A 23,317-nucleotide genomic window follows, 5' to 3' on the forward strand; every position below is an offset into this window, starting at 1 on the left:
GCAGTAAAGAAAACAACACAATCTAGATTTAAAATATAAGGATTAAGAATTAAAAATTGTAGTAGAGAAAGAAGGCTACTTTTGGAATTGAAACACATACAATACGATATTGAGATGTATACCCTGGTAGAGATTAGCAATGATATATTACTCCAATTTATATATATAACAAATTATATAAAAGTCAATCTATATTAGAGAATCGAAATGAAGAAATCACCATTGCCACTAAAAAACGTGTGGACCTGAGAAAAAGTCATGACATTTATTTATTATTTTTATTTTTAAACTGTTTTCTCTTTTATGGTAAAAACTAGTTTTTAACGCGCATTGCGCAATTGAGTTAATGCTCAATGTTTATATTTTTATATAAATACTTTATAGTATATGAATACAAGATTATATTAGAGTTGGTCATGCAAAGATAATAAAATGTTAAATTTGCTTATTTAATTAGATAATTGTAAGTTTACGAATGTAAGATAATACAATTATGTTTGATTATAATTGTCACTAAAATAATTAATGGTAATTTTCTAAATACTTACTCTAAAAATAATAGTCTAAATAATGCTAGTCTAAAAATAATAGTGTAAATAAAATCTACATTTGGTTTAAATTTCTCTAAGCATTCTTAATTCTCTTAAGGGGAGCTTTGTCATTCTCTTCATCTTCATCTTCAGTACATATCCTCTTCTTTTGATTTGGTAGTTCGCCATGTTCAATTGTGTTAGTTGTAATATCATAGTGGGAAGCATCATGCAATGACATTACAGTGTAGGAAGAAGTGGATCATGTCATCCGAAACTGCCCCGCGGCAAGAGAAGTGTGGCAGAATCTCAACTTCTCAAATGACCAGGGTAATTTCTTTACCATTGATTTTAATTACTGGCTAATGAACAACTTGGCAGGGTGCAGAGGCGATAAAAGAAAGAAGAGATTCGCAATCACCGTGTGGTGGATCTGGAATTGGAGAAATAAAACCATCTTCAATGTCAAGACACTCGAAGCGCATGAGAAGGGGAAATGGCTGAAACGCCAATTCAGTGCGATAGAGGCAGTGCTGGAGCAATCATTATTGTGTGGACCATATTTTGTATATTGTAAAATCTATTATGCACCGCGCGTCAGACACTACAGTGTGTCTAAACCGACACTGGCTCACGTATTATTTTTATATTATCAAATGAAACTACAGTTATATCAAAATGATATTGTAGTTGTGGTGAAATGAAACTACAGTATATATAAAATGAAATTGAATAACATTTCACATATTTCATGTAGTTGTGTTTTAATGAAATTATAGTGTATATAAAATAAAATTAAGAGTAAATACCACCTATGGTCCCTCGAGTTTGGTGGCATCGCCATCAATGGTCCCTAACTTCCGTAATTACCATCTGTCATCCTCCGAGTTGTGGAAAGTTACCTTCTAGCGTCCTTCCGTTACTTCATCCCGTCTCAGCCGTCAAAATGGAGGGTAATATTGTCATTTGACTTATACGAAAAGAGTTAATACCAGCCAAGGTCCCTCGAGTTTGGTGGTTTGGTCATCTTTAGTACGAAACTTGGCCAAACAATATTAAAGATCCATCTCATAAGTTTGTAGGCTTCCCATCAATTGTTGTACCGTTTTCTTTTCCCATCCATCGTGCTCCTGAATGGCTGTAACTTTCATTCGAAACCTTGGAGGGAGTGAGCGAAGAATCTTTTTGACGAGTCGTTCTTGAGTGATCGGTTCACCTAGAATGCTTGCCCTATTGGCTAGTTCTTGTATCCGAGCATGAAAATCCACTATGGTTTCATCATCTTTCATCTTTAGATCTTCAAAGTCGGTTTGAACCATTTGGAGTTTGGATTGTTTAACTGATGCAGTTCCTTCATAGGTAGTTTCTAGGGCATCCCAAGCGTCTTTGGCCGAATCACATCCTGCAACAATAGTAAATTGGCTCTCATGCATTAAAGAAAAAATGATATCTAACGCTTTATGATTGAAGCCTGCAGTAGTCATCTCAGTTTCTGTCCATTCCGCTTCTGGTTTGAGGACTGGAGGATCTCCTGTATTGGCTCCAGCTTTGGTAGGATGAGTCCAACCAGTGAGAACAGCCCTCCAGACCCTCTCCCCTTGAGCTCGTAGATGCATTTTGGTGCGGGCCTTCCAGTACGCATAGTTGTCACCTGTTAGCTCAGGAGGTGCTCTATGTCGTTCCATTCTGTAAGACTCAATGCACAGTGAGCAACAAGTAAACCAGAAAAACAAAATAAGGCACAGATGCTGAGATCTTGAATTCAAAAAACACGTGATAGCCAGATCGGTTTAGACTAGTAATTTAAGTCCCCGTGCTCTGATACCAATTGAAAAAGCACGTGAATCTTGAATGCAAGATATAACCTTTAAAACCTTTAATTTATTTCAATTATAACGCTGGACTAGAAGACAACATATTCCAGATATAATAAATAACAGGAAATAAATAGCAGTAAAAGAAAGCATGCACCAGGATATGTTCACGCAGTTCGGAGCCTCACTCCTACGTCTGCGGGGCCACTCACATCAACCCAAATCCACTATGATGAAAAACGGAGTACAAGAGGATAGTTAATTACACTCTACAGTATAACCTATAACTACTCCAGAGCCTACTCCAGTGGATCCGATGTGCAGGCGTTCTTCATTTCTTCATGATCTGATTGCAAGATCTTCTTCACACACAACAGTACAGATTATATTCGGTATAGATGCACCAAGATTTCAGTGTAAGACTTTGTGAAATAGTGCGCGCTTTGAATGCTAATTAAGGTAGTATTATATAGGTTGTAAAAGCTGTTTTGATCCTCAAAACATGCACTCTTCCATTCCTAGAATTCGGCTGCTTCATTAGATGTAGATCTCCCTATTTATAGGGTCTTGAATAGGTACTTTTGAATAAGCTTTATATCTCCTGGAATACTTCCGTGCGCTGATCCAGTCAACTGCTCCAGACGCCATGACTAATCCAGGACTACTTTGACAACTAATCTAAGCCAATAAAACAGCGGTTTAAATGTGCAATATATTTACACTTACAGTTGGTGTTTGGGTTAGTTGTTTAGTTCTTAGTTGTTGTCTAGAAGTTGGTTGTTGTGTTGAGGTTAGAGTTCTTGATGCACAATCTATCCGTTTGTTGAGCTCTTGCCTATCCTTGAATTCGAAATGTCTTTCTCTTTGCCTTGGAACCTTGTGAGAACTTTTGGAGTTTTTGACCAAAAGGGATATTCTTGGACATCTTGCCACAATTTTGTTTCCTTGTTACCTTCCGTTCTTAATTCGTTGTACCCAAGGGGGAGAGGATGTGACACCCCAAAAATCCACACTCCAAACCATGAATTAATTGAGTAATTAATTCTATTTCTTTTGAGGAATTGATTCCTAAAATCCTGATTTTTGATACTCAAGGACTAGTATTTGACTAGTCAATCTTTAAGTGGTGTTGTACCTTGTGCTTTGAGAGGAGTTCCCTTGTTCCTTACACTTTCTAAGAGTTAGTAAGGGTATCCTTGTCTTTTCACCAAGAGCTAGTTTTGTAACCTAAACCTAGAAGACTTCTTCATTTTTCAACCCTTACATTTCCTAGAAAATATCTCTACCTTCTCTCTAGAATAGAAGAGTAGCTTGTTCTTCAAGCCAAAAGAAGCCTTTGTCCAGATTCCAAGTTTTGCTTCCAAGATTCAATCTTTCCTCTATTTTGGCATCTAGAAGGGTAAGATCTAAGCTTGTCTAATCTTTTTGGTTCCATCTTGGTTCTCTTTTTCTTAAAGGTTGGATCTTTATGATCTTTTGCTTTGATCTTGAAGTGGGCTTGGCTAGTGAGCTTAGTGGAGAGCTTGCTGTGGTGTAAGAAGAGTCTTTTGGTCTTCAAGAGGTAACCCATGCTCTACAAAACCTATTTTGCTTACCTATATATGATTTCTTGGCTTCTATTTGTGTTTTGCTATGAAATGTGAGTGTTTATGCATTTATCTTGTGATATTGCATATCTAGAGCTTGTGTTTAGGATTCCTTTGTGCCATTGCTTGACATTTTCCTTGGTTCAAGTCATTTTGTTGTGTTTGGTGAGATTTGGCATGTTTTGGACTTGAATTTGTGTTTGGGGGAGAAAATCCCCGAAGGGATTTGTTGTGGTACAGGGACGTACCCGCGGGCGGGGCACCACCCGCCGGCCTACCCGCGGGTACATAGCCTGTGGGAATATGTTCCCGCGGGCGGAACCACGGGTGGGGCGCTACCCGTGGGTCTACCCGCGGGTACATGGTTGGTGTTGTGATGGGATTTGTTCCCCGTGATTTGCTTGTCTCGGTCTTTGATCTTTTGGCCTCCCGATGTTCTTTTGTGGAACTATTTGAGCGTCTTCTTGATGTTTCGTAGGTCTAGAGCTTTATGATAGGTATCCATGTAGGATCTTTGGTGTTGTGAATCGTGCTAAGTGTTCGACATTGTGTTTCGTTGAACCGTGTGGTGTCTTGTGTGTTCCTGGGAACTATCTTGAGTTTCCCCGTTGTTGAGCTTGCTAGTTATTATCCTAATGCTAGCGTCGTTGTTGTCGTTGGGTGGTGACCCGTCTCTTGATTGAGTATGTTTCATACCTCTTTTGCAATCCGTTGCTTGTTTCGTGTGAGTGGTGGTGCGTGTGTGGCTTTACCTGGATTGCACGATTAGTGGTATGGGACGCTAGTCACCAAGGTATTGCAGCGGTCCTCGTGGTGGCCGTGACGTGATTATGGAGTTGTGGCTGAGTCCACGTGTTTGGGGGATAACATTGTGTTATCCGGGCATGTGTTGCCGTGAATTGGTGGGTTTTCGTTGGTGGTTATAGGTGGGGGACGACGGTCCCGGCGGAATAAGGTTGGACTTGGCTGTACAGGGGTTTTCTGGAGGTAATGGTTGGCTTTGAAGGTACAAGGTTGGGGGTAGCCATAAGGTTGGAACAGGGCATAAGGAAGGCATATCAACTCGTGATGTGTGATGTCACGAGGGCTTGTGAAGCCGTTGTTGTGTGATATTCTCTGGTGACGTGTGTAGTCACAGAGTCTTGTGGTGTTTTGGCATGTGTTGCCGTTGGGTGAGTCTTTATCCTTGTGTGTGGTTAACCTTTGTGGTTGGGACGTGTTCCCGGTGTTATCCTTGTGAATGGTGATTCTTGTGTTGTCCTTTGATCTTGGCTTTTGACTTTTATATATGTATTCCGTTTCGAAAATGGTTTTCATATTATATATCTACCTATTTATGATACTTAACGGTATTGGTGGGTTACCAGCATCTTTCGCTGACCGGGCGTCGTCCCGATGTTTATCTTTGTATCTTTCAGATGATGCGTAGTCGAGCGCGGTGTCTAGAGCCGGTAGCTTAGCACCTGTATCTTTAGACAGTGTTTTTGAGGCCTGTGTGCCAATGTCTTTAGATTGTTCTAGTTTGTTGTTTTTGGGATTGTGATACACTTGCAGATTGTCGCCGTAGCGTATGCCAAGTGTGGTATACGTGGCATAACAACCTGTTTTGGATTCCTTTTATCCAGTTATCTTTCTATCTTCCGCTGTGCTAGTGTTTTGTTGTTAATCTGCATGTGTTAAGACTTGTTTTTTGGTCTTGTTTTTGGGGGGTGTTACAATTATGGCAATCTAAGATAGGGTTAGCTTGGTGTCGGTTACAGAAGACTAATTGATCAGATACAGCAATAGATGTACTGACACTGAAGATCTGTTTTAGGAAGATGTTTCCTTTTACTGAACGCGGTATAAGAAGTCAGCTTTGGAAAGAATATCAGCGGATCTGTCTTGGAAAGGTATGGACCTAATCTTTAAGATTACATCCTTCTCATATCGTCCTACCATCTACAATCAGAGATGCATTTGGAAAGTGTTCTTGCTATGGAAGTATAAGTACCCTTATTCGGTCATGAATTAGGGTTACGCTTTTGAGAAGAAAGAAACACTCCGACATATACTAAGAGACTACATCTTTGATAATCGTGCCTCTTCTCAAGACAATTTGTTCTTGTTGATTATGGTGAAGAACTTGAGAAGAGATATTGTTGCTTAAACGAAAAGGACGCAAAGATCACACAGTTGTGGGACCAACTTTAAGCTGCATCACTGAAGTGGACTACATCAGAGTTAGCTCTCCAAGTGAAGCGATTTCATTGGACTTCTGTATGCACGGCTCTCCAACTTTAACAATCCACTAAATCTGTGTAGACTGGGTACGTGCCTTGTGTGGGGCACTTGGGTGAGATTATTGTTTCTCTACCTTTGTACATTGAATTATGAGTTAGTGGATTGGACGCTTCTGTGATCGTCCCCCAGATGTAGATACACACTGTATCGAACTGGGTAAACACCTTGTGTGTTGTTTTTTGTTGTCTGCCTTAGTTTACTCTTTCTGCAATCAAATCAGCTATCTATCTAACTGACTGATATCATCGTCGATTCTGTCAGTCTAATTCATCAGTCATTTAATCCTATTAATATCCTTAAATTGAGGAAATGCAAAATTACAATAACCAACTACACCACCCAAACAAGCTACATTTGCTACTTTCTTATTACAAATCTAATCGGAATGTTAACGTTTATAAATAGGGAATGTGATTTTTAATTGTAGGGGTAATCAAAACCATACTTGTGTTTTACAAAGTTGTCAACCAAACAATAACTATGATTTTTATTCTCATTTCTAATGTGTAAACTCATGTACGAAACATACACTAAAATCTATCAAAATATAATTAAGAAAGGAAAATACTTACCAATATAATTTCAAAACATCTCCTGGTAAAAACGCAAGTGGAAAGCAAAATAACATGTTTGAGCCCAGGTTTGCACTACGGACCACTAATGTGTTAGATTTGCGTGTTAACCAACTACACCACCCAGAGGACTACATTTTCTATTTTCTTTTTACTAATTAAACTAGAATGATAGGATTTTTAATTAGAGAATGAAATTTTTAATTCGAGAAGTAATTAAATCCATAGTTGTGTTTTAAAAAGTTGTCAACCAAACACTAATTTCCTAGTAAAAAAAAGAAGAGCTTAGAAATAAATTAACATGACTGAGCCCAAGTTTGAACTAGGGACCTCTAGTGTGTGAGACTAACGTGATAACCAACTACACCACCCAGACAAGCTACATTTTCTACTTTCTGATTACAAATCTAATTGGAATGTCACCGTTTATAATTATGGAATGTGATTTTTAATTGTAGGGGTAATGAAATCCATACTTATGTTTTACAAAGTTGTCAACCAAACACTAACTATGATTTTTATTCTCATTTCTAATGTGTAAACTCATGTACGAAACATACACTAAAATCTATCAAAATATAATTAAGAAAGAAAAATATTTACCAATATAATTTCAAAACATCTCCTGGTAAAAATGCAAGTGGAAAGCAAAATATCATGTTTGAGCCCAGGTTTGCACTACGGACCACTAATGTGTTAGATTTGCGTGTTAACCAACTACACCACCCAAAGGACTACATTTTCTATTTTCTTTTTACTAATTAAATTTGAATGATACGATTTTGAATTAGGGAATGAAAATTTTAATTCGAGAAGTCATTAAATCCGTAGTTTTGTTTTTAAAAGTTGTCAACCAAACACTAATTTCCTAGTAAAAAAAAGAGGTGCTTAGAAATAAATTAACTTGACTAAGCCCAGGTTTGAACTAGGGACCTCTAGTGTGTGAGACTAGCATGATAACCAACTACACCACCCAGACAAGCTACATTTTCTACTTTCTTATGGAATGTGATTTTTAATTGTAGGGGTAATCAAATCCATACTTGTGTTTTATAAAGTTTCAACGAAACCCTAAGTATGATTTTCATTCTCATTTCTAATGTGTAAACTCATGTACGAAACATACACTAAAATCTTTCATGAAATTGCACCGTGAATCTTGAAATGAAAAAAATAATGTATTTTTACTTATATTTAAGTTAAGCACCAGTTACGTTCATTAATTAATCTTGTTTAAACAAATATAAATAATGAAGACAGAAAGCATAAACGAATGTAAAAAACACAAAGAAATTGTTACGCAGTTTGGAGCTCGTTCTCCTACGTCTGCGGGGCACTCCACGTCTGGCCAATCCACTATAGATGTTCACCAAAAGGTGTATTACAAGAGGTAAATACAAATGGCCTCCAGCCTTTACCACTACCACTCTTTCTAACACCTATCCTGGATTGACACACGAATACCCGAAGAATCTTCACTAGATGCTTCAGCAGTACCACGTACTGATCATGTTGTACAGATTAAATATTCTTAAGAATTAATTAATAAAACACATTAAAATGGAAAGCTGTGTAAATCAGATGTGCGCTCAGTATATTAATCTCCAAAAATTCGCAATGTCTTCTTTCGAACAGCTTCCTTTTATAGCAGATATTGAGCTTCATTTTTTATCCTTAAATGTATCCATTTATTTTGTTCAAATTAAATCACAGCCACAACACTTTGTCTCTTTGAAAGCTTCATGCGCTGCTGTCTTTGTCTTCATTCACCAATGCATACCATCCACACATTTAGATATCTCATGGTCCAAAATAGACTAAATTCTAACAACTCTAATTAATTTCTTAATTAAAAACAAATAAAGCTATTACTAAATAAAATAGCCAATTAGTTTAATGTGTAAATAATTTTTACACTTACAATCTCCCCCTTTGGCATTTTATTTGGTAAAACTTGAGTATCAAATACTAAGGGCAGAAAATAAGAATCAATATAATTTTATTAATAGCCCTTAGTATAGGTACTTGAACAAGACACAAAGGTATAACAACAACAAAAATTAAACTTAATTCCTTTTTGGACCATTTGTGAATAGTGTACCTGATTAGAATTCTTCTAGCCTTGGATCACACACAGTAGAATCGAATACACAGCAGACTACATCATATTTCAACTTGTTCATGCGAGTAGTAGAGCAAAAGAAACATCCATTCAAATTGTCATTAAGAGCACCAAAGAAACTACTACTCCCCCTAAAGATAACATAAAATATAACATAAAACTTCCAATAATATACCACTTCATAATAATCCAAAAAATACCACTCCATAATAATCCTATTATTTCCATAAAGATAACAGAGACCCCATAATAATCCTATTATTGCCATAAAGTTAACAGAGACCTTCCAAAAACATAACATAACCTTCAAAAGATATACCATTGACCAATACTCCCCCTTACTCCAAAAACTCCCCCTTTTTGCCAAATAAATGACAAAGGAAGGTGAACAACATAATAGCGGATTAGATTTACCGTGCAGACGGGGTGCCCGAAACTGAGTCGTCGCCAGCATCATCAGTTTCATTAGTAGTAGCGCCAGTATCAGCCCTCATACTTACTTGCTGGCTGAGTTTACCATTTTCCCTCATATCCAATCTTGCATCATATTGATCAATATCAAATATCATACACCAAGAGGATAAAGCCTTAGAAGCAATCCCATCCAAAATATTCCTCATAAATAATCTCATGAAGTAGATAATCCAAGAATAATCCAAATAAGGTGATGATTATAAAATGAGACCTCAGAGATTATGATGAGCCAAAAAAAAAAAAAAAAAAAAAAAAAAAAAAAAAACTATAACCAAACGAGATAATCCAAAATCTGAGAAATTCCAGTAAGAGAATCCAATTCATCATATAGCCATCATATAGCCAAATAAAGGCTTTATACTTAGTGAGAGATTCATAACCAGAAACTTCATAACTGAAGACTGATATAATAGCAAGAGATTTACCAAAAGAAGATTACCATAAGAGATTAAGAAGAACTCCCTCTCAAAATGTACATCGTGATTGTTTCCTTTGCCAAAAATTTCACATTAGCTTGAAGCTGTAATTGGGACTCCATAATAAGTTATTTGCTTTGTTTGAACCTGCAGAAGATTTAAAAAAAAAAAAAAAAACGAGAGCCCTAGAGCCATGCACATGCAACTTGCAAACAACTCAGCAAAACACATAAGAAAGAAAAAATTCAGGAATTTTCAATTTTCAATTCGAGTCAAACAGATCAGCAAATAAAACAGTAAGCAAATTCATGTAAAGCAAGCCAAAGATTCAAAATAAATCAAATTCAGACATAGACACATATAAACCAAATTTAGACACTGATTCAGACCAGATATCACGGAAAACACACAAATAAACAATTTAGGCACAGATAACGCGGAAAACACATAAATAAACACAAATATGGTCATGACCGGACCAAACAAAACACAATCACATAAACATAAAGTAACACAAGAGAATAAACACATTAATCAAATTGCACCAAAGAGTAACCCAAGCAAATTAAAGAGTAACATAGAGAGTAACCCAGGCAAATTAAACGAACACTTTAATGATAAAAATTAAACGAACAAATAAAGAGAAAGAATCCAGAATGATCAAATGTACCTGATGTGTGAATAAATCCAGAGATACACACATATATAGAAGTTGGAATGGATAATTCATGTTCAATTTTAAAGCCACTCACATAAACTAAAAGACAAAATTCATCTTAGGCACATTTAAAAAACAGAAAAAAAAATAAATGGCATACTAAGACTGCGAAAGAAGATTGCCAGTAAAAAATTGTAACACATTAGGATTCTCAAACTCGGGTATTGAGGTAATACCAATTAAAGGAGGAGAGTTAGAGTGTGTACCAACTTTCTGAGTGTTTGAAGCCTTCAAAGTACTGAGAAAATGTTCTTCGTCAAAGTCTTCTTCCTTCTCCATATCAATCTTCCCGTCATGTTCTGTATCAACTTCCTCAATTGTCTTGTTACTGATACTCTTAATAACAATATGAAATATTCATGTCCGTTTTGCTTTTGATTGTCGGCGGTGACGGATGGTGACTGTAGGCAATGGCGTTGATGAATAGCTAGACAGGTGAAGGTGGCAGCAGGTGGGCGTCAGTGACATCGTGATCTGCGGCATCTCCGATGATGGCGACTTGCAGATGCCATTGCTGCTATCGGCTGGGAAATAATGGGATAGACAGCGGCGGTGGCGAACCGAATTTCAGTATGTCCGGCGACAAGGTTGCATCCGTGGTGGTGACTCCAATCGGTTGAAGCTGTTGGCCGGTCGAAGATGTAGACTGTAATTCTTACCTGCAACCCTCACTTGCAAATTTGTCAATTTTCATTTTAGGTAAGTCACGAATACTTTCTATCTTTACTAGTTTATCAAGAAGTCTATAACTTAGATGCCCCAATTTTTGATGCCATAGCTCAGCTTCATTTATGCTGGACCTGCAATAGAACATATTATTTGTTAGAATATAGCAATTATCAGTTGATCTTTTACCTTCCATAACACATTGGTGTGTTTTGTCCATCACACTGCAGCTATTTTTAGTGAAGCACACGTTCCAGTTTTGGTCGCATAATTGACTTATGCTAATAAGATTTGCGTGAAGACCACGGACAAGCAATACTTTGTCAAGCTTTGGCAAACCAGCTACATTTAGGGTGCCTACACCAGTCACCTGACCTTTGACACTGTCTCCAAAAGTAACTTCACATTTGTTGGCATTTACTTTGTTCAGGAATTTGATGTTTCGATATATAGTCAGTATTTTTAACCCAAATTTGTTTTGTGAATGGTTGTATCTTCTTGTGCCTGAACTTCTCGATTCTTTGATCCTTGTAGAAGTAGTAACATTCAGGTCTGGTATGACCTCATAACCTGCAATAGTGGCAAACAAGGTTATATAGTTTATAATGGAGCTTATTTGCGCTTACTTTACCATAGGAGCGTTTCCTTGTGTTGGATTCAGGGATGTCCTCTGGATCAGGTCCAGATGCTTTGACAAATACTGTCTTATCTTTGGAGTTACTTCCAGTGAAGCCCAAACCAAATTTTGCAGAAGATTTCCTGCCGGAATCAAGAATCTTATCAAGTGTTGAAGTGGTATCCATCATTTGGATTTGTCGTTTGTAGGTGCTGAGCTCCTGTTTCAAAGTCTGTACTTCTTGCTGGAGTTTTTGTTCTCGGTCGGCTGCCTCCTTCAGTAGTACATTGCCGGTTTGTACTTTTTTTTGTAGTTTTTCTTCTCGGTCAGCTGCTTCTTTAAGTAGAACATTCCTATCTGCTACTTGAGTTTGATATACTTTACTAGCATTGATTACAATCTCTATCTCACTAGCTAATTTGCAGTTTACTTTTCGTAGGGTTTCCCATTTGGGATACAACTTATTAAACTCAGCTTCAAAAGATAAAGTATTTAGTTCCAAGTCTTCTGCGGAGATATATTCACCACCCTCTGAGTCAGCTTCTTCAACGGATTCTGAACAGCCAGTAACACGTGCCGTAAATGCAACAAAGTTAATCGAGATTTCTTCGACATCCGATCCAGTTGTTTCAACGTTAGGCTCGTCATCACTCCAGGTAATGGCTGACATAGATTTTTTGCGCAGAAGGTAGGTAGCACACTCAGCTTGTACATGTCCAAAGCCTTCACACTCATAACACTTGATTCCTTTATTGTTGGGTTTTTCTTTGGACTGTCCTGGACGTGAGACAGACTGTTTGAAGTTTGATGCACCTGTCCTAGGACCAGCTTTGGACAATGTTGCTCCTCTTTGTAGATTTTTGTTGAGTGAATTTTTGGATACCTGTTTCAAAATTTTAGAAAACTGTTTAGTCAAAAAGACAACTGTATCATCACTAGTTTCGTCTGTATCAGATACAACATTAGTTTCTTCAGCGGCAAAAGCTATATTTTTTTTTTGTTTTTTCGTTTTTGTGTGATCAGTAAAAATTTCCATTTCATAGGTTCTAAGATTTCCCATTAATTGAGTAACAGTTTTGTTCTCCCAGCCGTCGTGTTCCTGAATAGCCGTGACTTTCATTCTGAACCTCGGGGGTAAGGATCTCTGTAACACCCCCCAAACAAGACCTATATGAAAGCGTTAACACATGCAGATTAAACGAAAAAACTAGCACAGCGGAAGATAAAATGAAACTGAATAAAAGAAATCCAACGGGGTGTCACGCCACGTCTACCAAACATGGTAAACGCTATGGCAAACAATCTGCAAGTGTATGCATCTATCCCAAAACATCAGTCTAACTACATTGGCGCACAGGCCACAAAAGCAAGGATAAAGGTGCTAAGCTACCAGGCTCTAGACATCACGCTCGTCTAAACATCACCTAAAAGATACAAAGATAAACATTGGGACGACGCCCGGTCAACGAATAATGCTGGTAACCCACCAATACCGGTAAGTATCATATATAGATTGATATAAGTCATAAAAACCATTTTCGAAACGGAATACATATACATAAGTCAAAACCAAGATCAACAGTCAACACAAGACTCATCACTCTCAAAGATAACACGGGAACACATCCCAAACCACAAAGGTTAACCACACGCAAGGATAAAGACTCACCCAAAGGCAACACATGCCAAAACAACACAAGCCTCCGTGACTACACACGTCACGAGAGAAGATCACACAACGCCGACTTTACAAGCCCTCGCAACATCACCCATCACGAGTTGGTATGCCTTCCTTATGCCCTGTTCCAACCTTATGGCTACCCCCAACCTTGTACCTTCTTTCCAACCATTACCTCCAGGACCCCTGTACGTCTTAGTCCAACCTTATTCCCCCGGGACCGTCGTCCCCCACCAACGACCACCAACGAAACCACCAATTCACGGCAACACATGCCCGGATAACACATGTTATCCCCCAAATTCCATAATCACGTCACGGCCACGACGAGGACCGCTGCAATACCTTGGTGACTAGTGTCCCATACCCCTAATCGTGCAATCCAGGTAAAGCCACACACGCACCACAACTCAACAAGAGTCAAACAACGGATCACAACGAAGGTATGAAACACACTCAATCAAGAAACGGGTCACAGCCCAACAACATCAATGATGAATAACAAAAGTTATCATCAACCAAACGGAAGGTACAAACCACACACACGCTAGCATTAAGACAATAAACTAGCATGCTTAACAACGGAGAAACTCAAGATAGTTCCGAGGAACACACAAGACACCTCTTGGTCCGACGAAACACAATGTTGAACACTTAGCACGATTCAAGACACCAAAGTCCTACATGGATACCTACCATATAGTTCTAGACTTACGAAACATCAAGAAGACACTCAAATAGTACCACGAAAGAACCAAATACCGAGTCAAACAAATCACGGGGAACAAATCCCGATCCACTGCACTCGTGTACCCGCGGGTGGACCCACAGGTAGTGCCCCACCCGTGGTTTCGCCCGCGGGAACACATTCCCACAGGCCTATGTACCCGCGGGCAGGCCGGCGGGTGGTGCCCCTCCCGCTGTTCCGCCCGCGGGAGCATTCCTTTTTCACAACCAATCCCTTCGAGGATTTTCTTCTCCAAAAAAAAATTCAAGTCCAAAACATGCCAAATTTCACCCAATACAACAAAATGACTTGAACCATGGAAAATGCCAAGCAATGGCAAAAAGGAACCCTAAACACAAGCTCTAGATATGTAATATCACAAGACAAATGCATAAACCCTCACATTTCATAGCAAAACACAAGTAGAATCCAAGAAATCACATATAGGTAAGCAAAATAGGTTTTGTAGAGCATGGGTTACCTCTTGAAGACCAAAAGACTTCACTTTACACCACAACAAGCTCCCCGCAAGGCTTACTTTCCAAACCCACTTCAAGATTAAACCAAAAGATCATAAAGATCCTACCTTTAAGAAAAAGACAACTAAGATGGAACCAAAAACACAAGATGAACTTAGATCTTACCCTCCTAGATGCCCAAATAGGTGAAAGGTTGAATCTTGGAAGCAAATCTTGAAATCTTGACAAGGGTCTCAACTTGGCATGGAGAATAAGCTACACTTCTTTTGTAGAGAAAAGGTATAACTAATTTCTAAGAATTGTAGGGAATGAAATGAAGAAGTCTTCTAGGTTAGGTTACAATACTAACTCTTGGTGAAAAGACAAGAATACCCTTACTAAACCTTAGAAAGTGTAAGGAACAAGGGAACTCCCTTCAAAGCACAAGGTACAACAAAACTTAAAAGGTTGACTAGTCAAATACTAGTCCTTGAGTATTAAAAAATCAGGATTTTAGGAATTAATTCCTCAGATACAATAGAATTGATTACTCAATTAATCCATGGATTGAATGTGGATTTTTGGGGTGTCACATCCTCTCCCCCTTCAAAGAAGCTTCGTCCCCGAAGCTTGGGTACGACGAATTAAAAGCAAACGGTGAAAAGGAAACGACATTGTGACAAGAAGTTCAAGAACAACTCTTTTGGTCAAAGACTCCAAAAGAACTCACAAGGATTCCAAAGCAAAGAAGAAGGCATTTCAAATTTCAAGGATTGGCAAGAGGTTAACAAACGGATAGATTGAGCATCAAGAACTCTAGCCTCAACACAACCACCAACTTCTAGACAACAACCAAGAACTAAGCTACTAACTCCAAACACCAACTATCAAGCTAGCTAAACAACAAGGCAACAAACAAAAGCAAGCAAGCACATAAAGCAAACAACAACCTATCACCAAGCTAACAACGGCTAAGAAGGAAACCACAAGGAAAAAGGCGAACGAGATCACCGCAACACAAGCTAAAACTCCTCGCTCTCCGACTCCTCGGCCTCTTTAGACTCCTCTTCGTCTTCGTCTCTGTGGCTAGAACTGGCTTCAATCTGGTCCAGCCTCTGATGCACTGCGACGAACTGCGCCTTCATAAACGCAAAGCCTTCGGCGATCATGCTGTTCTGCTGACGAAGCAAGGTGACGACGTCATGCTCCCTCTTTGTGCGAGCTTCCTTCCTTCTCCAGCTTTCCTCATTGTCCGAATCACTTTCTTCAGCTTCGGCGGCCTCCGGTGCTCTTACTTCTTCCTCTTGGTCTACTTCCTCCTCAGCTTCTTCGTCACCGCCCAAACTCTGGACTGCGAGGCTCAACTTCCCGGCATGGATTCCAAGCTCAGCAGCTAACTCCGCCCTCTCATCAGGTGCTTTCCTTGCAACCTCTTCTAGCGTGATGTACTCACCATCATCCAACCGAAACAGATTACAACTCCGGAGATTGGTGGTATCCAACACCATCTTTCCCACGGACTTCGGGAGGCAACCGTCCACACTAACACCTTTCTTAACCAAGATCCAACTCAGCACCATCCCATATGGCAAGCTCTTCCGATTGTGATCCCGGCAAAACACCATGTGTTGCATCATCAAAGCAGGCAGGTTGAACTTAACCATGTTCTTGAGAAAAAAGGCAAAGGTGCACTCCAACTTACCCAACAAACTGCTCTTGTTGTTATTAGGCAACAACCAATCTGACACCAACATCACCAAGATCCTTTGCTCCGCAGACAACCACTTCTTTTCCGGCCTAGAGGCTTGAGTGAAACCACTCGTACGGCCCAACAGATAGCTCAAATAGTCACGGTACCCCATGGTATCTGTACTAACCCAAGAATGACCGCTGTACTGAGCCACTCCGGTAGCAGACAAACTCAATAACTGAGCCAACCTCTTCTCAGAAAACACAACCTTCACACCTCTCACCTTAGAGGTGATCTCCAACTTATCACCCTCCTTTGTCACAACCATGTGACGATAAAACTCTTTCACCAAACTCGGGTAAGTCTCGGCCCTTATGGCGAGAAACCCATCCAACAAACCTTGATACCTAAGCATATCCAACAAAGAGCTAGGAAAAGATTCCGGATCAAAAGCTTTACCTTCAAGAACGAGGTAATGGGTATCTACCCATTTCGCTTTCCTTGCCCAACTTGACCTTCTAGGCATGATTGAAGATGACCCAAAGCTCAACAAAAAGAACCCAATGCTCCTCCTTTTCTACTCTCTCTCTCTCGCTCTCTCTCTAGCTCTCTCGCTGTTCTCTCTCTCTCGGCGGCACAGCTCCGGCGAACAGCGACGGCGGCGAAGGGCGGCGGCTCGACGACGGACAGGTGGTGGTGGCGGGTTGCAGATGAAGCTACGGGGAGGGGTGGGTGCTTGGTGGTTCACGGGTAGGGAGGGAAAAAAGAGAAAGAAAGTTTTGGGATTTAGGGATTTGGGTGAAATTGGGGAAAAAGATGATTTAATTTGGGGATTTTGGGTAAAGTAGGAATTTATGGTTTAGATGGAATTGAAATTGGTTAAGTTTCAAGAAAGACAATTGGCTCAAGTGGTTTAGAGGTTAGGTTGATAAAGATTAGGCTCGGGTTTAAAACTTAAAGGTTACAATTAAACATTAGGTTTGGCTTTTAAGCTACACAAGGAAAGGTTTTTGGTATGAATTTTGCTATTTTCCAATTCAAAGAATACTTGGAATAATTTAGGAAGTGCACAAGGAATTGTTGTAAGAAAAACCAAGTACAAGGATTGTAGAATTGACCCAAACCGCAAAACATGACAAGGATGGATTGCTAACTTCACAACGAAGCTCATATACCAACTAAAGAAATCACTTAGCAAGAAGAGTCTACACTAAGCCTCAAAAGAATTGCTATCAAAGAAAGCGTACCAAGGATTGCCAAGCAAGAGACAACTATGAAACACAATGTAACACTCAAGATACAACGAACACGATGATTCTGGAGAAACAAACAAGGATATGCTAGAAGAAAGGGTTTACCTGCCACTTCATCCTCCATCAAGCCCTCCAACTCAGCCTGAGAACGCGCCATCACAAAAACTCTTCCGGGTGGCCTAGCTCCGACAGCTTCGCGACCCGAACTCCCTCCTGGTGCTCCTCCGGCTACCGGGGGTGGCGGCAACACTCTCTGACGGGCAAGGTGGGGACACTCCGCGACTCTGTGACCACGATCCCCGCATCGGAAACACCTAAACGCCTGGCCATAACAATCATGGCCCACGTGCACCTTCCCACATCTTCGACAACCAACCGACTTAGCTTGATCCTGATGCTCCACCCTGATAGGTCCTTGAGAAGAAGATGACACCGCCTTGACTTGAAAACTCGGCCGGGGCTTCTTGAAGGTGGAAGAACCTCCGCTCTCAACCCTCTTCCTAGTTAGCTCAAACGATCCTTTCTGAAGCTGCTGAACACGATACAGATACGCGGCACACCGATACGCATCCTTAAGGGAGCTGGGCCTACTCACCGACAACGCTTTTCGTGCCTCATAATTCAGATCGGCAACGAAACGCTCAATCTTGGCAAGCTCTGTAGGCACAAGCATCCTCGCGAAGCGCGCCAACTCTAAGAACTTCTTGTGGTATTCGACCACAGATAAGGATCCTTGCTGCAGATGAAGGAACTCATCAAACATGGCGGGTCGCACATGCGCTGGGTAGAACCTCTCGCGCATTCTGTCCTTGAGCGCGGTCCAATCAAACCCAGGTTCTTCAAGGAATGTCGGACCTTCGTGGACCCACCACAGATCAGCTTCTTGGCAAAAGTAGAACGTTGCCAGTTCTACTCTCCTTTCTTCGGGGCAACCCACAACGATGAAGATCTTATCAAACACCCGTAGCCACTCTTATATGACTACAGGGTCTTCCTCGCCAGCGAAGGTTGGCGGCCGATGCCCCGACACCAAACGACCTACATCGCGATGCCCAGCTGGGGGAGGAGGCGGCACAGCTTGATTGTTGTTCAGCAAGGCTTCACTGAGCGTCTGCATCGTCTGCGTCAGCTGATGGAGATTCTGAGCGAGCTGCACGTTGGTCGGGGTCTCCGGGGTGCGAGCGCGGGGACGAGGAGGCATCGCAAACATCTACAACAACAACGAGATTACCAAAAAGAGCAAACAAGCAAGACAGAAAACAACACACAACTCACCGCGCAACCTAGAGTCCTAAGCCTAACACTTAGCTTCTTAAGGTCGCTTAGAGGTCTCAAAACACACTGAACCACTTAGAAGGTCTAGACTTAACTCTTCCTAGGCTCAAACCTAGGCTCTGATACCAACTGTAACACACCCCAAACAAGACCTATATGAAAGCCTTAACACATGCAGATTAAACGACAAAACTAGCACAGCGGAAGATAAAATGAAACTGGATAAAAGAAATCCAACGGGGTGTCACGCCACGTCTACCAAACACGGTAAACGCTACGGCAAATAATCTGCAAGTGTATACATCTATCCCAAAACATCAGTCTAACAACATTGGCGCACAGGCCACAAAAGCAAGGATAAAGGTGCTAAGCTACCAGGCTCTAGACATCGCGCTCGTCTAAACATCACCTGAAAGATACAACGATAAACATTGGGACGACGCCCGGTCAGCGAATAATGCTGGTAACCCACCAATACCGTTAAGTATCATATATAGATAGATATAAGTCATAAAAACCATTTTCGAAACGGAATACATATACATAAGTCAAAACCAAGATCAACCGTCAACACAAGACTCATCACTCTCAAAGATAACACGGGAACACATCTCAAACCACAAAGGTTAAGCACACGCAAGGTTAAAGACTCACCCAACGGCAACACATGCCAAAACAACACAAGCCTCCGTGACTACACACGTCACGAGAGAAGATCACACAACGCTGGCTTTACAAGCCCTCGCAACATCACCCATCACGAGTTGGTATGCCTTCCTTATGCCCTGTTCCAACCTTATGGCTACCCCCAACCTTGTACCTTCTTTCCAACCATTATATCCAGGACCCCTGTACTTCTTAGTCCAACCTTATTCCCCCAGGACCGTCGTCCCCCACCAACGACCACCAACGAAACCACCAATTCACGGCAACACATGCCCGGATAACACATGTTATCCCCCAAAAACGTGGACCCATCACTCAGGCCACAACTCCATAATCACGTCACGGCCATCACGAGGACCGCTGCAATACCTTGGTGACTAGTGTCCCATACCACTAATCGTGCAATCCAGGTATAGCCACACACGCACCACAACTCAACAAGAGTCAAACAACGGATCACAACGAAGGTATGAAACATACTCAATCAAGGAACATGTCACAGCCCAACAACATCAACAATGAATAACACAAGTTATCATCAACCAAACGGAAGGTACAAACCACACACACACTAGCATTAAGACAATAAACTTGCATGCTTAACAACGGAGAAACTCAAGATAGTTTCGAGGAACACACAAGACACCTCTTGGTCCAACGAAACACAATGTTGAACACTTAGCACGATTCAAGACACCAAAGTCCTACATGGATACCTACCATATAGTTCTAGACGTACGAAACATCAAGAAGACACTGAAATAGTTCCACAAAAGAACAACGGGAAGTCAAAAGACCAAATACCGAGTCAAACAATTCACGGGGAACAAATCCCGATCCACTCCACTCGTGTACCCGCGGGTGGACCCACGGGTAGTGCCCACCCGTGGTCCACCCGCGGGAACACATTCCCACAGGCCTATGTACCCGCGGGTAGGCCGGCGGGTGGTGCCCCGCCCGCGGGAACATTCCTGTTCCACAATCAATCCCTTCGGGGATTTTCTTCTCCAAACACATATTCAAGTCCAAAACATGCCAAATCTCACCCAATACAACAAAATGACTTGAACCATGGAAAATGCCAAGCAATGGCGCAAAGGAACCCTAAACAGAAGATCTAGATATGCAATATCATAAGACAAATGCATAAACCCTCACATTTCATAGAAAAACACAATTACAATCCAAGAAATCACATATAGGTAAGCAAAATAGGTTTTGTAGAGCATGGGTTACCTCTTGAAGACCAAAAGACTTCACTTTACACCACAACCAAGCTCCCCACAAGGCTTACTTTCCAAACCCACTTCAAGATTAAACCAAAAGATCATAAAGATCCTACCTTTAAGAAAAAGACAACTAAGATGGAACCAAAAACACAAGATGAACTTAGATCTTACCCTCCTAGATGCTTAAATAGGTGAAAGGTTGAATCTTGGAAGCAAATCTTGGAATCTTGACAAGGGTCTCAACTTGGCATGGAGAATAAGCTACACTTCTTTTCTAGAGAGAAGGTATAACTAATTTCTAAGAATTGTAGGGAATGAAATGAAGAAGTCTTCTAGGTTAGTTTACAATACTAACTCTTGGTGAAAAGACAAGAATAACGTTACTGACCCTTAGAAAGTGTAAGGAACAAGGGAACTCCCCTCAAAGCACAAGGTACAACAAAACTTAAAGGTTGACTAGTCAAATACTAGTCCTTGAGTATTAAAAAATCAGGATTTTAGGAATTAATTCCTCAAATACAATAGAATTAATTACTCAATTAATCCATGGATTGAATGTGGATTTTTGGGGTGTCACAATCTCAGTATTTTCTTAACAAGCTTTGCTACCGAGAATGGTTCACCAAGGACCATCGCACGATTCGCCAGTTCCTGTACGCGTGTGTGAAAGTCGATGATTGTCTCATCCTCATTCATTCGAAGCTCTTCGAAGTCTGACTGGACTAGTTGCAACTTAGATTGTTTCACCGATGTAGTTCCTTCGTAAGTTGAATCAAGAGCTTCCCAAGCACCTTTCGCTGAAGGAATACCTGCAACAATTGAAAACTGACTTTCACGCATAAGAGAATAAATTGTGTCTAAAGCCTTATCATTGTTTCTAGCTTTAGTTATCTCTGTTTGAGTCCACTCAGTCTCAGGCTTAGCTACTTCTGTTCCGTCAGTGCTGGAACTGGGTTTGGTGGGATGTGTCCAACCTGACACCACAGACCGCCACACGGCTTCACCTTGAGCTTTTAAGTGCGTACGAGTGCGAGCCTTCCAATAGGCGTAGTTGTCGCCAGTCAACTGGGGAAGAACTTTGGTTCGATCCATTCTGTAACACTTAACACCCCGTGAGATCAAACAAATAAGCAATAAATAGATAAATACTAAAAGCCGCTGAAGATATGAATTCAAGAGGCACGGAATCGCCAGATCGATAGACTAATAAATTAAGTCTACAGGCTCTGATACCAACTGAAATTGCACCGTGAATCTTGAAATAAAAAAAATAATGTATTTTTACTTGCATTTAAGTTAAGCACCAGTTAAGTTCATTAATTAATCTTGTTTAAACAAATATGAATAATGAAGATAGAAAGCAAAAACGAAAGCAAAAACACAAAGAAATTGTTACGCAGTTCGGAGCTCCATCTCCTACGTCTGCGGGGCACTCCACGTCTGCCCAATCCACTAGAGATGTTCACCAAAAGGAGTATTACAAGAGGTAAATACAAATGGCCTCCAGCCTTTGCCACTACCACTCTTTCTAACACCTATCCAGGATTGACACACGAATACCCGAACAATCTTCACCAGATGCTTCAGCAGTACCACGTACTGATCATGTAGTACATATTAAATATTCTTAAGAATTAATTAACAAAACACATTAAAATGGAAAGCTATGTAAATCAGAAGTGCGCTCAGTATATTAATCTCCAAAAGTTTACAATGTCTTCTTTCGAACAGCTTCCTTTTATAGCAAATATTGAGCTTCATTTTTTATCCTTAAATGTAGCCTTTTATTTTGTTCAAATTAAATCACAGCCACAACACTTTGTCTCTTTGAAAGCTTCATGCGCTGATGTCTTTGTCTTCATTCACCAATGCATACCATCCACACATTTAGATATCACATGGTCCAAAACAGACTAAATTCTAACAACTCTAATTAATTTCTTAATTAAAAAAAAAAAAAGCTATTACTAAATAAAATAGCCAATTAGTTTAATGTGTAAATAATTTTCAAACTTAAATATCAAAATATAATTAAGAAAGGAAAATACTTACCAATATAATTTCAAAACATCTCTTGGTAAAAACGCCGGAGGAAAGCAAAAGAACATGTTTGACCCCAGGTTTGCACTAGGGACCACTAATGTGTTAGATTTGCGTGATAACCAACTACACCACCCAGACAACTACATTTTCTATTTTCTTTTAACTAATTAAATTAGAATGATATGATTTTTAATTAGGTAAGGAGATTTTTAATTAGAGGGGTAATTAAATCCATAGTTGTGTTTTGAAAAGTTGTCAACCAAATACTAACTATGACTTTTATTCTCATTTGTAATGTGTAAACTCATGTACGAAACATACACTGGAATCTATCCAAATATAACTAAGAAAGGAAAATACTTACCAATATAATTTCAAAACATCTCCTGGTAAAAACGCCGGTGGAAAGCAAAATAACATATTTGACCCCAGGTTTGCACTAGGGACCACTAATGTGTTAGCTTTGCGTGATAACCAACTACACCACCTAGACAACTACAT

General features: G+C 40.2%; 2 non-coding genes across 2 annotated transcripts; both read right to left on the reverse strand.

The window, feature by feature from the left end:
- Positions 1–7,087: 7,087 nt before the first annotated feature.
- Positions 7,088–7,161, reverse strand: TRNAV-CAC. The gene has a single exon. It is a non-coding gene; the product is annotated as a tRNA-Val (tRNA).
- Positions 7,162–7,690: 529 nt separating this feature from the next.
- On the reverse strand, positions 7,691–7,764 carry TRNAV-CAC. The gene has a single exon. It is a non-coding gene; the product is annotated as a tRNA-Val (tRNA).
- Positions 7,765–23,317: the final 15,553 nt, after the last annotated feature.

Source organism: Ipomoea nil, unplaced genomic scaffold, assembly GCF_001879475.1.
Source record: "Ipomoea nil cultivar Tokyo-kokei standard unplaced genomic scaffold, Asagao_1.1 scaffold1099, whole genome shotgun sequence".
Classification (NCBI taxonomy): Eukaryota; Viridiplantae; Streptophyta; class Magnoliopsida; order Solanales; family Convolvulaceae; genus Ipomoea; species Ipomoea nil.